This window comes from Ranitomeya variabilis, chromosome 1 (assembly GCF_051348905.1).
Source record: "Ranitomeya variabilis isolate aRanVar5 chromosome 1, aRanVar5.hap1, whole genome shotgun sequence".
In the NCBI taxonomy this organism is placed as follows: Eukaryota; Metazoa; Chordata; class Amphibia; order Anura; family Dendrobatidae; genus Ranitomeya; species Ranitomeya variabilis.
The window spans coordinates 908,810,334-908,826,327 of NC_135232.1; the positions used below are offsets into that span (position 1 = coordinate 908,810,334).

General features: G+C 45.4%; 1 protein-coding gene across 1 annotated transcript in view; it reads right to left on the bottom strand.

The window, feature by feature from the left end:
* The window catches only part of SGMS2 (sphingomyelin synthase 2), a 115,628-nt gene extending 99,844 nt beyond the window's left edge, over window positions 1-15,784 (bottom strand). The window contains exons 1-2 of the mRNA XM_077279016.1: window positions 15,735-15,784; window positions 14,242-14,423 (exon numbers count right to left, since the gene is read on the bottom strand). The gene's annotated coding sequence lies outside the window, so the exon portion shown is untranslated. The remainder of the gene's footprint in view (window positions 1-14,241; window positions 14,424-15,734) is intronic.
* Window positions 15,785-15,994: the final 210 nt, after the last annotated feature.

Genomic DNA, 15,994 nt, shown 5'->3' on the forward strand with positions numbered 1-15,994 from the left:
GTGGATGGTGCGAGACATGATGTCCCAGATGTGTTCAATCGGATTCAGGTCTGGGGAACATGCGGGCCAGTCCATAGCTTCAATGCCTTCTGTAACAACTCTGCTGGCATCACGGCATGGCCTCGCATTTCTCACACTATCTTACCCACTGCTCCAGGCCATGATGTGGTTTCTGTTTCTTGCCAGCTCCATGTTCTGTGTCTCTGCTCTCTGCATGCTTCATAGTTCTGTGTATAGAGGGGCGGCGCCTGAACTCTCTGGTTCTTATAGGAATCAGGTGCATCTGTCCAATCTGTTCCTGACCAATTGTCAGGAGACCTCCAGTATTTAGTTCAGCTCCACCCAGTGGTCTGGGCCTGTGCAATGTGTTAGCTCAGTTAGTGTCTTGCTTCTGAGTTTGCCTGGCCTTGCTCTGAGTTACTCCCTCTCTGGAGGATTCTCTGTGTTATTTCCTTGGTCTTGTTGTCCGCCCACCAGGAGGCAGAATATCCTGGTCCCAGTGTCTTTGTCCTTGTGTCTTGTTCCATTGCCTTGTCTGTACTTAGTCTTACCTCCGTCTCCTTGTCTGTGGCTTCCTTCCCTGTTGTCTTTCCTTGTATTCTCAGTCTGCTTATGCTCTGCACTCTTGCAGCTCTGCCTGCTCTGAACCTTTGTTACTTTACCTCTGCTCCTCACTTCTGCGTTTCTGCTCCTTTCTACTCAGCTTATCTTCTGCTGTTGCAGTTATCCCTTGCTGCAGCTTCTCTCCACATTCTTTGTGGCTCTGCTCAGCTTTGCTGCAGAGACCCCTCCCGCAGCTCCTCTCCGCTCCTTGCGGTTCTACCTGGCTCCGCTCCTTGCGGTTCTACCTGGCTCCGCTCCTTGCGGTTCTACCTGGCTCCGCTCCTTGCGGTTCTACCTGGCTCCGCTCCTTGCGGTTCTACCTGGCTCCGCTCCTTGCGGTTCTACCTGGCTCCGCTCCTTGCGGTTCTACCTGGCTCCGCTCCTTGCGGTTCTACCTGGCTCCGCTCCTTGCGGTTCTACCTGGCTCCGCTCCTTGCGGTTCTACCTGGCTCCGCTCCTTGCGGTTCTACCTGGCTCCGCTCCTTGCGGTTCTACCTCTCCTGCTCTTGGCTCCGCCTCCTGCATTTCTGTTCTTGGCTCTAGCTCCTGTACCGGTTCTTCCAGTGTACCAGTCTTGTCCACCAGTCCTGCCAGAGAGCCAGCCGTGCCCGCCTGCCTACCAGAGAGCCAGCCGTGCCCGCCTGCCTGACAGTGTTCCTGTTGTACCCGTCTGCCTGCCTATGTGCCAGCCGTGCCCGCTTGCTTGTCTATGTTCCGTTCCCCGGTGGGATCAGCAGTCACAACCAGACTCCACCCTGGAGTGGTACCTGGTAGCTTCCTATTGCACAAGTCTGACCTCACCATCAGAGGCTCCAGCGAACACCTAGGAAGCTACTTAGTTACGCCCCTTCCAGGGAGGTTTGGTTTGTGGCACAGTGGGGCCACATACCCCCGCGTGCTCACGCCCACCAGTCAGGGCATGAGCGTGACACCTTCATCTTGCAGGAACTGCTGCTGAGGATCTCATCTCTGTACCTAATGGCAGTCAGGCAACCTCTGGCGAGCACATGGAGGGCTGTGCGGCCCTCCAAAGAAATGCCACCCCACCCCATTACTGATCCACTGCCAAACCGGTCATGCTGAAGGATGTTGCAGGCAGCAGAACGCTCTCCAGGGCATCTCCAGACTCTGTCACGTCTGTCACACCTGCTTTCATCTGTGAAGAGCACAGGGCACCAGTGGCGAATTTGCCAATGCTGGTGTTCTGTGGCAAATGCCAAGCATCCTGCACGGTGTTGGGCTGTGAGCACAACCCCCCATCTGTGAACGTCGGGCACTCAGACCATCCTCATGGAGTCGGTTTCTAACCATTTGTGCAGGCACATGCACATTTCTGGCCTGCTGGAGATCATTTTGCTGAGCTCTGGCAGTGCTCCTCCTGTTCCTCCTTGCACAAAGGCTGAGGTAGCGGTCCTGCTGCTGGGCTGTTGCCCTCCTATGGCCCCCACCACATCTCCTGTGCATTTAAAAAGTCAAATCGCGCACCTTCCCTTCCAAGCCCTGCTGTGCGCCGAAACAGTAATTTTCCTCCACATGGTGAGAATCGGCATACTCGGGAGAAATTTCATAGCAAATTATATGGTGCAATTTTTCCTGTCACCCTTATGAAAATTTGGAGGTAAAAAACATTTTTATGTGAAAAATATAACTTTTTTTATTTTCATAGCTCAGTTTTATAAACTTCTGAGAAGCACCTTGGGGTTCAAGGTGCTCATCACACATCTAGATAAGTTCCCTGAGGGGCATACTTTCCAAAATGGTGTCAGTTGAGGCAGGGTTTCCACTATTTAAGCACATCAAGGGCTTTCCAAACGCGACATGGCATCCGCTAATTATTCCAGCAAATTTTGCATTCAGAAAGTCAAATGGCGCTCCTTCCCTTCCTAACCCTTCCATACTGCCAAAACAGTGGTTTTCCCCCACAAATGGGGTATCCGTATGCTCAGGAGAAATTGCACAACAAATTTTGGGATGCATTTTTTCCTCTTACCATTGTGAAAATTGAGTCTAAGGTGAAAGTTTTGTGATAAAAAGTTAAATGTTCATTTTTTCCTTCCACATTCCAAAAATTCCTGCTCCTGTGAAGTATTGGAAGGGTTATTACACTTTTTGAATGTGGTTTTGAACACCTTGAGGGGGGTAATTTTTAGAATTGTGTCACTGTTGGGTATTTTCTGTCATATAGACCCCCTTTAAATCACTTTAAATTTAAAGTGCTCCCTAAAAAAATGCTTTTTAAAATTTTGTTGAAAAACGTAGAAATCGCTGGTCAACAGTTAACCCTTATAACTTCCTAACAAAAAAATTGATGTTTCAAAAATTGTGCTAATATAAAGTAGACATGTGGGAAATGTTATTTATTAATTAGTTTATGTGAGATATCTCTCTGATTAAAGGGCATAAAAATAAAAAAAATTAAAAATTGAAAAATTTACTACAAATTTCCATTTTTTTCACCAATAAATGCAAGTTATATCGAAGAAATTTTACCAATGTCATGAAGTACAATATGTCACAAAAAACAATCTAAAAATCAGTGTGATCCATTGAAGTGTTCCAGATTTATTACCAAATAAAATGACATTGGTAAGAATTGGGGTAAAGTACTATTTTCGCCATTTTTATTATTTCCCCATCCATTAGCTATCATGTATGTTCAGTGCATGTATTAAAATACTTACCGTATATACTCGAGTATAAGCTGAGATTTTCAGCCCATTTTTTTGGGCTGAAAGTCCCCCTCTCGGCTTATACTCGAGTCATACCCAGGGGCCGGCAGGGGAGGGGGAGCGGGGGCTGTCTAATTATACTCACCTGCTCCTGGCGCGGTCCCTGCAGGTCCCTGGCTTCCCGGCGCCCCAGCTTCTTCCTGTACTGAGCGGTCACATGGTACCGCTCATTACAGTAATGAATATGCTGCTCCACCTCCTATAGGGGTGGAGCCACATATTCATTACTGTAATGAGCGGTAACAGTGACCGCTCAGTACAGTTAGAAGCTGCAGTGCCGGGGAACCATGGACCTGCAGGGTCCGCGCCAGGAGCAGGTGAGTATAACGGGGAGGGGAGCGCTGCACGATATTCACCTGCTCCTTGTATCGGCACCACCCGTCTTCAGCATCTTCTGCAGTGACGCTCAGGTCAGAGGGCGTGGTGACGTGGTTAGTGCGCGCCCTCTGCCTGAACATCAGTGCAGAAGATGCTGAAGATGGAGCGGTGCCGGAACGAGGCCAGGTGAATATTGAAAGTTCCAGGGGCCTGAGCGACGGAGAGGTGAGTATGTGATTTTTTTTTTTTTATCGCAGCAACAGCAAATGGGGCAAATGTCTGTATGGCGCATCTTATGGGGCCATAACGTTTGTGCAGCACTATATGGGGCAAGTGTCTGCATGGGGCTATAATCAACGTTTGTGCAGTACTATATGGGGCAAGTGTCTGTATGGGGCCATAATCAACATTTGTGCAGCACTATATGGGGCAAATATCTTTATGGAGCATCTTATGGGGCCATAACCAATGTTTGCTCAGCACTATATGGGGCAAATATCTTTATGGAGGATCTTATGGGGCCATAATTAACGTTTGTGCAGCATTGTATGGGGCAAATGTCTGTATGGAGTATCTTACGGGGCCATAATGTTTGTGCAGCACTATATGGGGCAAATATCTTTATGGAGCATCTTATGGGGCCATAATCAACATTTGTGCAGCATTATATTGGGCAAATGTATCTATGGAGCATCTTATGGGGCCATTATTAACCTTTATGCAGGATTATATGGGGCATATTTTAATATGGGGCATCTTATGGGGCCATCATGAACTGTATGGAGCATTATATGGGGCTCCTGATTCAATATGGATATTCAAAAATACTTAACCTACTGATGTCTCAATTATTTTACTTTTATTGGTATCTATTTTTACTTTAGACATTTACCGGTAGCTGCTGCATTTCCCACCCTAGGCTTATACTCGAGTCATTAAGTTTTCCCAGTTTTTTGTGGCAAAATTAGGGGGGGTCGGCTTATACTCGGGTCGGCTTATACTCGAGTATATACGGTACTAGTCTTTTGCTATTTCCAGCGCTACTCTGTTACCTCTGCTGCATAATGTAACCACAGCTGTTTCTTGCTGGCTTACAAAGTAAACCATTACTTCTTTTCTTAATGTAAGTCTCTGAGAGTCTAATTGTGAGTCTTATAGACTTACATTGAGAAATTGACCTCTGGTCCACACAGAAGATGCTGGTCACATCTGCAGTCACATAATCCAAGAGAGGGCCAGAGAGGTGCTGGAAATGGCAGAAGACAATGACTGGTAAGTATTTTATTGCATGCACTGAACTGATAGGGAAATAAAAAAATTTTGGAATGACAATTTAAATCCCATTTAGACAAGTTGATAATAGGCAACAAGTTATCGGTAGCTTGCTTATTCTTGATTATTGGCTTGTGTAAATGGAACACCGCCAGGGTCGTGGGGTACTCGGTACCGGGTCCAGTACTTAAGAAGATGTGTGACGGTGGCGGCGACCTGGTCCGTAGCCCTGGGCGCCCATGTAAAAGGGATTTGAATAAAGTTTGTGTTCGTAACGCTACCTGTGGTATTCGGTCAGTGGGGACCGATGCTGCTTAAAGGGGTCCTCTGGGGTGATGGTATGGCAGCTAAGATGGTGACACTTCCCACAGGTGAAGTTGGGTCCCCAGGGCTCCCGGGGTGTAGATGGAGATGGTGAGTGGTGCAATAAAAAACAGAGGACACAGGTTTGTAGTCTCTTTACCTGGTTTACTGAAGACTTCAGGCAGCCATAGTCGCTTCCTGTTATCCCTGCCTGTTCACCTGTCTGTTGTGAATTAGACTTTTTGGCTCCCTCTTGTGGTCACTAGTGGTATGACTCTGGGATTGTCTTTTTTCTGTTTGGCTCTCACCTGGGTCGTTAGTCCAGGGGTGTCGCTATATTAACTTCCTGGATCCTTAGTCCAGTGCCTGGCATCGTTGTAATCAGATCCTTCTGTTGCTCCTGTCTGCTGGTCCTGGCTCTTGCAAAATTAAGCTAAGTCTTGCTTCTTTGTTTCTTGAGTTACTTGCTTTGCTACTATTTTTGTCCAGCTTGTACTAAATGTGATTTCTGACCTTGCTGGAAGCTCTAGGGGGCTGGTGTTCTCCCCCCGGCCGTTAGACGGTTCGGGGGTTCTTGAATATCCAGCGTGGATATTTAAATAGGGTTTTTGCTGACCATATAAGTCATCTTACTATATTCTGCTATTAGCTAGTGGGCCTCTCTTTGCTAAATACCTAGCTCATTCTTATGTTTGTCTTTTCCTCTTACCTCACCGTTATTATTTGTTGGGGGCTTGTATCCAACTTTTGGGGTCTTTTCTCTGGAGGCAAGAAAGGTCTTTCTTTTCCCTTCTAGGGTTAGTTAGTTCTCCGGCTGGCGCGAGACGTCTAGAACCAACGTAGGCACGTTCCCCGGCTACTTCTATTTGTGGTGCTAGGATTAGATATATGGTCAGCCCAGTTACCACTGCCCTATGAGCTGTTTTTTTGTGTTTGCAGACTTGGTATTTATTCCTGAGACCCTCTGCCATTGGGGTCATAACAGTATGCCAGGCCTACATTGAATGTTTAATGCATTGCAGAAGTGGGATATAAGAAAGGAAATTCTGAATTTTTTTTTTTTTTTTCCTCTCTTCCTCCCCTTTACCTCTGAGTGGCTTGAGCTTGCTGCAGACATGAATGTCAAGACCTTGATTACAAGTGTGGACCAGCTTGCTGCTCGTGTGCAAAGCATACAAGATTTTGTTACCAGTAGTCCTATGTCTGAACCTAAAATACCTATTCCTGAACTGTTTTCTGGAGACCGATTTAAGTTTAGGAATTTCAGGGATAATTGTAAATTGTTTCTATCCCTGAGACCCCGTTCATCTGGAGACTCAGTTCAGCAAGTTAAAATTGTTATCTCTTTTTTACGGGGCGACCCTCAGGATTGGGCCTTCTCGCTAGCGCCAGGAGATCCGGCATTGGCAAATATTGATGCGTTTTTTCTGGCGCTCGGATTGCTTTACGAGGAACCCAATCTTGATGTTCAGGCAGAAAAAGCCTTGCTGGCTATTTCTCAGGGCCTGGATGAAGCTGAAGTGTATTGCCAAAAATTTCGGAAATGGTCCGTGCTTACTCAGTGGAATGAGTGTGCTCTGGCCGCAAACTTCAGAAATGGCCTTTCTGAAGCCATTAAGAATGTGATGGTGGGTTTCTCCATTCCTACAAGTCTTAATGATTCCATGGCGCTGGCTATTCAAATTGACCGGCGTTTGCGGGAGCGCAAAACCGCTAATCCTCTGGTGGTGTTGTCTAAACAAACACCTGATTTGATGCAATGTGATAGAATTCAGACCAGAAATGAGCGGAAAAATCATAGACGTCAGAATGGGTTGTGTTTTTACTGTGGTGATTCTACACATGTTATATCAGCATGCTCTAAACGCCTAACAAGGGTTGTTAGTCCTGTCGCTATTGGTAATTTGCAACCTAAATTTATTTTGTCTGTGACTTTAATTTGCTCATTGTCCTCCTACCCTGTTATGGCGTTTGTGGATTCAGGTGCTGCCCTGAGTCTTATGGATCTGTCATTTGCCAAGCGCTGTGGTTTTGTTCTTGAGCCGTTGGTTAATCCTATCCCTCTGAGGGGTATTGATGCTACGCCATTGGCGGAAAATAAACCGCAGTTTTGGACACAGGTAACCATGTGCATGACTCCTGAACATCGGGAGGTGATTCATTTTCTTGTTCTGCATAAAATGCATGATTTGGTCGTTTTGGGGTTGCCATGGTTACAGACTCATAATCCAGTCTTGGATTGGAAGGCAATGTCGGTGTCAAGTTGGGGCTGTCAGGGTATTCATGGTGATTCCCCGCCGGTGTCTATTGCTTCCTCTACTCCTTCGGAAGTTCCTGAGTATTTGTCTGATTATCAGGATGTGTTCAGCGAGTCCAGGTCCAGTGTTCTGCCTCCTCATAGGGACTGTGACTGTGCCATAAATTTGATTCCAGGTAGCAAATTTCCTAAAGGAAGACTATTTAATCTGTCTGTACCTGAGCATACCGCAATGCGTTCGTATATCAAGGAATCTCTGGAGAAGGGGCATATCCGTCCTTCCTCTTCCCCTCTTGGTGCGGGATTCTTTTTTGTGGCCAAGAAGGATGGATCTTTGAGACCTTGTATTGACTATCGGCTTTTGAATAAAATCACTGTTAAATTTCAGTATCCTTTGCCTCTATTGTCGGACTTGTTTGCCCGAATTGAAGGTGCCAAGTGGTTCGCCAAGATAGATCTTCGTGGTGCGTACAACCTTGTGCGCATTAAGCGAGGAGATGAATGGAAAACCGCGTTTAATACGCCCGAAGGTCATTTTGAGTACTTGGTGATGCCTTTTGGGCTCTCTAATGCTCCTTCAGTGTTTCAGTCCTTTATGCATGATATTTTCTGGAAGTATCTGGATAAATTTATGATCGTTTATCTGGATGATATTCTGTTTTTTTCTGATGACTGGGACTCGCATGTAGAGCAGGTCAGGATGGTGTTTCAGGTTTTGCGTGAGAATGCTTTATTTGTTAAGGGCTCAAAGTGTCTCTTTGGAGTACAGAAGGTTCCCTTTTTGGGGTTTATTTTTTCCCCTTCTGCGGTGGAGATGGACCCAGTCAAGGTCCGTGCTATTCATGATTGGACTCAACCCACGTCAGTTAAGAGTCTTCAGAAGTTCTTGGGTTTTGCTAACTTCTACCGTCGTTTTATTGCTAATTTTTCTAGCATTGCTAAACCTTTGACGGATATGACCAAGAAAGGTTCTGATGTTGCTAACTGGGCTCCTGCAGCCGTGGAGGCTTTCCAGGAGCTGAAGCGCCGGTTTACTTCGGCGCCTGTTTTGTGCCAGCCTGATGTCTCACTTCCCTTTCAGGTTGAAGTGGATGCTTCTGAGATTGGGGCAGGGGCCGTTTTGTCGCAGAGAGGCCCTGGTTGCTCTGTGATGAGACCTTGTGCCTTTTTCTCGAGGAAGTTTTCGCCTGCTGAGCGGAATTATGACGTTGGCAATCGGGAGTTGTTGGCCATGAAGTGGGCATTTGAGGAGTGGCGTCATTGGCTCGAGGGTGCTAAGCATCGTGTGGTGGTCTTGACTGATCACAAAAATTTGATGTATCTCGAGTCTGCTAAACGCCTGAATCCTAGACAGGCCCGCTGGTCATTGTTTTTCTCCCGTTTTGACTTTGTGGTCTCATATTTACCAGGTTCAAAGAATGTGAAGGCTGATGCTCTTTCAAGGAGCTTTGTGCCTGACTCTCCGGGAGTCGCAGAACCAGTTGGTATTCTTAAAGAGGGAGTTATCTTGTCAGCCATTTCTCCGGATTTGCGACGTGTGTTGCAGAGATTTCAGGCTGGTAGACCTGACTCTTGTCCACCTGACAGACTGTTTGTTCCTGATAAGTGGACCAGCAGAGTCATTTCCGAGGTTCATTCCTCGGTGTTGGCAGGGCATCCGGGAATTTTTGGCACCAGAGATCTGGTGGCTAGGTCCTTTTGGTGGCCTTCCTTGTCACGGGATGTGCGGTCGTTTGTGCAGTCCTGTGGGACTTGTGCTCGAGCTAAGCCTTGCTGTTCGCGTGCCAGCGGGTTGCCCTTGCCTGTCCCGAAGAGGCCTTGGACACACATTTCCATGGATTTCATTTCAGATCTCCCGGTGTCTCAGGGCATGTCTGTCATCTGGGTGGTATGTGATCGCTTTTCTAAGATGGTCCATTTGGTACCTTTGCCTAAGCTGCCTTCCTCTTCCGATCTGGTTCCTGTGTTCTTTCAGAATGTGGTTCGTTTACACGGCATTCCTGAGAATATTGTGTCTGACAGAGGATCCCAGTTTGTTTCCAGGTTCTGGCGATCCTTTTGTGCTAGGATGGGCATTGAGTTGTCGTTTTCGTCTGCCTTTCATCCTCAGACTAATGGACAAACGGAGCGAACTAATCAGACTCTGGAGGCTTATTTGAGGTGTTTTCTTTCTGCGGATCAGGATGATTCTGTGACCTTCTTGCCGTTGGCTGAGTTTGCCCTTAATAATCGGGCTAGTTCCGCTACATTGGTTTCGCCATTTTTCTGCAACTCTGGTTTCCATCCTCGTTTTTCCTCGGGACATGTGGAGCCTTCTGACTGTCCTGGGGTAGATTCTGTGGTGGATAGGTTGCAGCAGATCTGGAATCATGTGGTGGACAACTTAAAGTTGTCACAAGAGAAGGCTCAGCGTTTTGCCAACCGCCGCCGCGGTGTGGGTCCCCGACTTCGTGTTGGGGATTTGATATGGCTGTCTTCTCGATTTGTTCCTATGAAGGTCTCCTCTCCTAAATTTAAGCCTCGCTTCATCGGTCCTTACAAGATATTGGAAATCCTTAATCCTGTGTCCTTTCGCTTGGATCTTCCTGTGTCGTTTGCCATTCACAACGTGTTCCATAGGTCTTTGTTGCGGCGGTACGTTGTACCTGTGGTTCCTTCTGTTGAGCCTCCTGCTCCGGTGTTGGTTGAGGGCGAGTTGGAGTACGTGGTGGAGAAGATCTTGGATTCTCGTCTCTCCAGGCGGAGGCTTCAGTATCTGGTCAAGTGGAAGGGCTATGGTCAGGAAGATAATTCCTGGGTGGTTGCCTCTGATGTGCATGCGGCCGATTTAGTTCGTGCCTTTCACGCTGCTCATCCTGATCGCCCTGGTGGTCTTGGTGAGGGTTCGGTGACCCCTCCTTAAGGGGGGGTACTGTTGTGAATTAGACTTTTTGGCTCCCTCTTGTGGTCACTAGTGGTATGACTCTGGGATTGTCTTTTTTCTGTTTGGCACTCACCTGGGTCGTTAGTCCAGGGGTGTCGCTATATTAACTTCCTGGATCCTTAGTCCAGTGCCTGGCATCGTTGTAATCAGATCCTTCTGTTGCTCCTGTCTGCTGGTCCTGGCTCTTGCAAAATTAAGCTAAGTCTTGCTTCTTTGTTTTTTGAGTTACTTGCTTTGCTACTATTTTTGTCCAGCTTGTACTAAATGTGATTTCTGACCTTGCTAGAAGCTCTAGGGGGCTGGTGTTCTCCCCCCGGCCGTTAGACGGTTCGGGGGTTCTTGAATATCCAGCGTGGATATTTAAATAGGGTTTTTGCTGACCATATAAGTCATCTTACTATATTCTGCTATTAGCTAGTGGGCCTCTCTTTGCTAAATACCTAGCTCATTCTTATGTTTGTCTTTTCCTCTTACCTCACCGTTATTATTTGTTGGGGGCTTGTATCCAACTTTTGGGGTCTTTTCTCTGGAGGCAAGAAAGGTCTTTCTTTTCCCTTCTAGGGTTAGTTAGTTCTCCGGCTGGCGCGAGACGTCTAGAACCAACGTAGGCACGTTCCCCGGCTACTTCTATTTGTGGTGCTAGGATTAGATATATGGTCAGCCCAGTTACCACTGCCCTATGAGCTGGTTTTTTGTGTTTGCAGACTTGGTATTTATTCCTGAGACCCTCTGCTATTGGGGTCATAACACCTGTCTGCTGGACCAGCTTCCACGTTTCTGGGGTCTAACTGGAGGAAGCACCAGCGTCCCCTGGACCTGTTCGAGTGGTTTTACTACGGGTGTCTGGGGCTCGCACAGTCACGCCCCCTTCGGAGCCCCCCGGTCCATGATCCTATGGTTCCACAAAAATAGCAATAAACGAATGTGTACTTCAACATGTGTGCCTCCGCTTCCATTCGTTACACCTACCTTGCCTTTCCAAGCAGCGCTGTGATAGCAAAGAACATTTGCTATCATTTGTCATCAGCAGTAAGTTTTTAAAGATGAAATATCCAGGTGGGTCATAAATGAAATGTAAACTCCACCAAAGTATTCAACTCTGCCCATGCCCTGGACACAGATACAGTTAAAAAGAGCAGAATGAGGCCGTTATTGTCACAGGTTTATCGTGACAGAGAGGAGCCAGAAAAGCGCAGCATCTGATTTCTTCTACTAGAAGCACTTCACCTTCATATTAAACAGTGCAGATTTATTTTAGCAATTCAGGGATTATTCTGCTCAGTTAAGAACTCTTGAAAGCTTTCCTGCATTAGGCTCTCAGTTGTTCACTGTTAGCCACTCCCCTCTCTTATATATTTTGGGCCCTGGCAAACACTCATTGCCAGAGTACCTTCATGCTGCATAGTTTAGGAGATGGTGGCTTGTTGTTGTTGGAGAAGGCATTTAGTGGATTTATCTGTGACTGTTGCAAGGTTTTGGTTGTGTGCTAATCCCCTTCTTCTCCTAGTTTTTTTTCCCATCCTCCACTCCCTGATGTTTACCTCTGTTGTTTGAGTGAGTATATTTGCATGATTGGTATTCTCCTTTATCCCTGTTTATAGTACCTTGTTAGTCTGGTTGGTGTATTATGGGTACACTACTACTCCCCTCTTCCCTGGATGGGGGAAGGATACAGACTGTGGGAGGATTCAGGAGCTAAGGCAAAGGTACAATCAGAAGTAATCCAGGGAACAGGGCAAGCTAGGGTGCCCCTAATGGTAGGGACAGCGAAGGAGCCTCTGGTACTGGGATACCCGACAACAGAGTCATGACCCTTATGACTGCTTAACCACCCCTTTGTATGTGCCGTTTGACCAAAAAGTACACTGAACAAAAACATAAAATCCATTTTTCACGAGTTTAACGTAAAGATTGAAGACTTTTTCTATGTACACAAAAGGCCTTTCTCTCAAATATTGTTCACAAATTTGTCTAAATTTCCGTTAGTGAGCTTTTCTCCTTTGCCAAGATAATCCATCCACCTCACAGGTGTGATATATCAGGATGCTGATTAGACAGCATGGTTATTACACAGGTGTGCCTTACACTGGCCACACTAAAATTTGTGAACAATATTTGTTGTGTACATAGAAAAAGTCTTAGGTCTTTGAGTTCAGCTTATGAAAAATGGGAGCAAAAAAAAGTGTTAGGCTTATATTATTATTATTTATTATTATAGGGCCATTTATTCCATGGCGCTTTACATGTGAGAAGGGGTAAACATAATAAAAACAAGAACGGTAATCTTAAACAATACAAGTCATGACTGGTTCAGGAGGAGAGAGGACCCTGAACATGAGGGCTCACAATCTACAAGGGATGGGTGAGGATACAGTAGGCGAGGATAGAGCTGGTTGTGCAGCGGTTTGGTCGATCGGTGATCACTGTAGGTTGTAGGCTTGGCGGAAGAGGTAGATCTTCAGGTTCTTTTTGAAGGTTTCCATAGTAGGCGAGAGTCTGATATGTTGGGGTAGAGAGTTCCAGAGTAGGGTTGATGTGCTGGAGAAATCTTGTATGCGATTGTGGGAAGAGGAGATACAGTAAGAGGGGAGTAGAGAAGGAGATCTTGTGTGAATCGGAGGTTACGTGCAGGTAAGTACCGGGAGACAAGGTCACAGATTTATGGAGGACACAGGTTGTGGATGGCTTTGCATGTCATGGTTAGGGTTTTGAACTGAAGTCTTTGGGTAATGGGGAGCCAGTGCGGGGATTGACAGATGGGAGAGGCTGGGGAATAGTGGGGGAACAAGTGGATTAGTCAGGCAGCAGAGATTAGAATAGATTAGAGGGGTGCGAGAGTGTTAGAGGGGAGGCCACAGAGCAGGAGGTTGCAATAGTCATGGCGGGAAATGATGAGCTCATGAACTAGGGTTTTTGCAAATTCTTGGTATATTTAGATGTATGAGTGTAGACAGGTAGGCGGGTTACAATATGAATTTCATAGAGTCTGAAAAAATGAAGGAATTGAAATTGTAGCCTAAAACATAATGTCCGTTTACTCGGACCAACCGTCAGCACTAAACTCTCTCTATATCAGGATGAATGGTGTATTCACACATTTCAGGATACATCAGTTCTGTGCTTTTACTGTGAATTACAGTCTTTCCAATGTCCTCTTTATTGATGGTAATTATTGGTTTGTATGTACAGATGAATGTGAACTGGGAATCAGTGCTATTAGTTGTCAGAGGAAAGGCGTTACATTCTATTATTAACATGTACATGTAGCTCTCTCAGACCAAAGGTCGATGACCATTGGCTTATGCATTATGTAATTATATTTATGTCTTTATAGTTGCATTTATGATTCTGGTAAATAATTAACACACTTATGAAAATCCTTTCCCTGCTGCTGCTGTCTACAGCACTAAAATTAAATACAGGTGTGGTTTATCCTGTTAATGCTGCAAAGAAAAATAAAGGTGGAGGTTTGATCTCCCTCTACCTGCCCTTACTTATTACCTTGGAATTCAGGTAATAGTGTGTCACATTTGTTGGTAATTAGCTCTTGGCATTGCCATCTGTTGGGTTAGATGTTTGGCACAAAAAGGACATTCACTCCATTATAATGTATTATACAAATGGCCACATCCAGACGTATTATCTTTATACACAACAGTACATCACAGATTGAAAGTCAAAATACAACTAACTGACCTTCTGGCTACTAGGTACATCTGAGCGACTCTCACTGATTTAAGCTCTGAGTCTATTGCCCAGCACCTCAAAGCTAAACATGAACCATACCATTGCTCAAAGATAGCCACTCCTACAGGACTTGGTCTATTTGTTCTTACCTGGAGTTGGAAAATTTCACCAAACCTCCCTCAGTTGGCATCTCATGAGCTTGACTGGCCAGTTAAACACTAGATAGGTGAAGTGGATGTCCATTTCTCTCTACCCCAACAATGATGCCTTATTTCAGGTTAGAGACTCAACTTGATAAGTAGAGAAATTCCTCTTTCTGGTCTGCACACACCTAGGTTCCAGAAATACAATACTTAAATGACATACACAATAGAACAATAGATATTACATAATTGCTTTAAATAGGATTCATAGTACTGTATAGTATTTACACGTTGTGTTGGTTAGTATATAACAATCAATACATAAATCATGAATTAACATCACCTTAAAGGAACTAAAATGTTCTCATCTTATAAAACGAAAAAGTTCACCTTCATTCAGTTGTACATTATTATCTTGTATGGTAGCTTCCAATAACAGAAGAATGTATCCCACTTTCATACTGTACATGTATACACTACTCAACATTGACATTGCAACAATATGAAGGAAAAATCATCGAATTATGGAAATCACAGGATGTATAGACATGTTAAAGGGGTATTCCCATCTCCAAAATTCTATCCCAATATGTAGTAGGTGTAATAATAATAATAATATTGGCAAATACCTCTAATTAGAAATGTAGTGTATTTTTTCTGATTTACTATGTCTCTTTCCTCACGTGCAGGCATTGCAGGACCTTAGGTATCCATGGTTACGACCACTAGCAATTAGCTAATTGGCACTATATAAGTGGTTGTAACCATGGATACATAGGTCCTGCAATGTCTGCGCATGAGGAAAGAGATATAGCTTAGCAAATCATAAAAACTATACTACACTTCTAATTGGAGGTATTTCCTAATATTATTATTATTACACCTACTACATATTGGGATAGGATCTTGGAGATGGAAATACCAATTTAATGGTATGCAATTGATGACAAATGGAAACAAAGTTTTCTTGATTTATTTAATATCAGGCATGAGCACCACTTGTAGAATTACATGCACTTACACACCTTGGCATGCTATCAACATTATTAATGTCATAGAATATTCTGCCACACTGAATGCACTTGGGCATGCAAATTGTGTGTGTTTATTTGTTTTTAAATAACTAATCTGCCTGTTAAACAGATGTAAATGCTTAATGAATGTTCACTGCTTCCCCCAGCCATTTTATCCTCTGATTTCAGAGGTCAGTGGGGGCCGAGCTTCAGGTCCCCAGGGTCTTAGATATTCCCGATGATGCAATATGGCTGGCCAATCACAATAATGCCACTAGTCAAAATGGCTACTGCTTTACTGTGTATGGCAGGCAACACCCACATGTTGACTGGCTGCCAGAGAGCCGCAAAACATGCAGGACAGGGACTCAAGCTTTGTGCTTGAGCACACCCGATTCTGGGCCGAGTAACGAGCATGCCGAGCACCCTAATGCTCAATCGAGTAACGAGCAGTGCCGAGCCCGCTCGCGCATCACTATTACTCACCAGTTGGATCTCCAGCATCGGGCTCTACATCCTTCTCCATCGGTTAGCGCTCCGCTCTCCTGTGCATTGGGTTGCCACAGAGCCTCCTGTGATGTCATGTTTCAGGCCTTACAGGCCGTGTCTTGTGTTAAGCTTGCTAGTGTTCTTGCTGCTACTGAGGACTGTTCCCTGCCTTGTAGCCTGTGACCAACCCAGCCAAATCAACTCTGCCACACTGCTGCCAGCTCTGTATTGGACTCCATGACAAACTCAGAACTGCC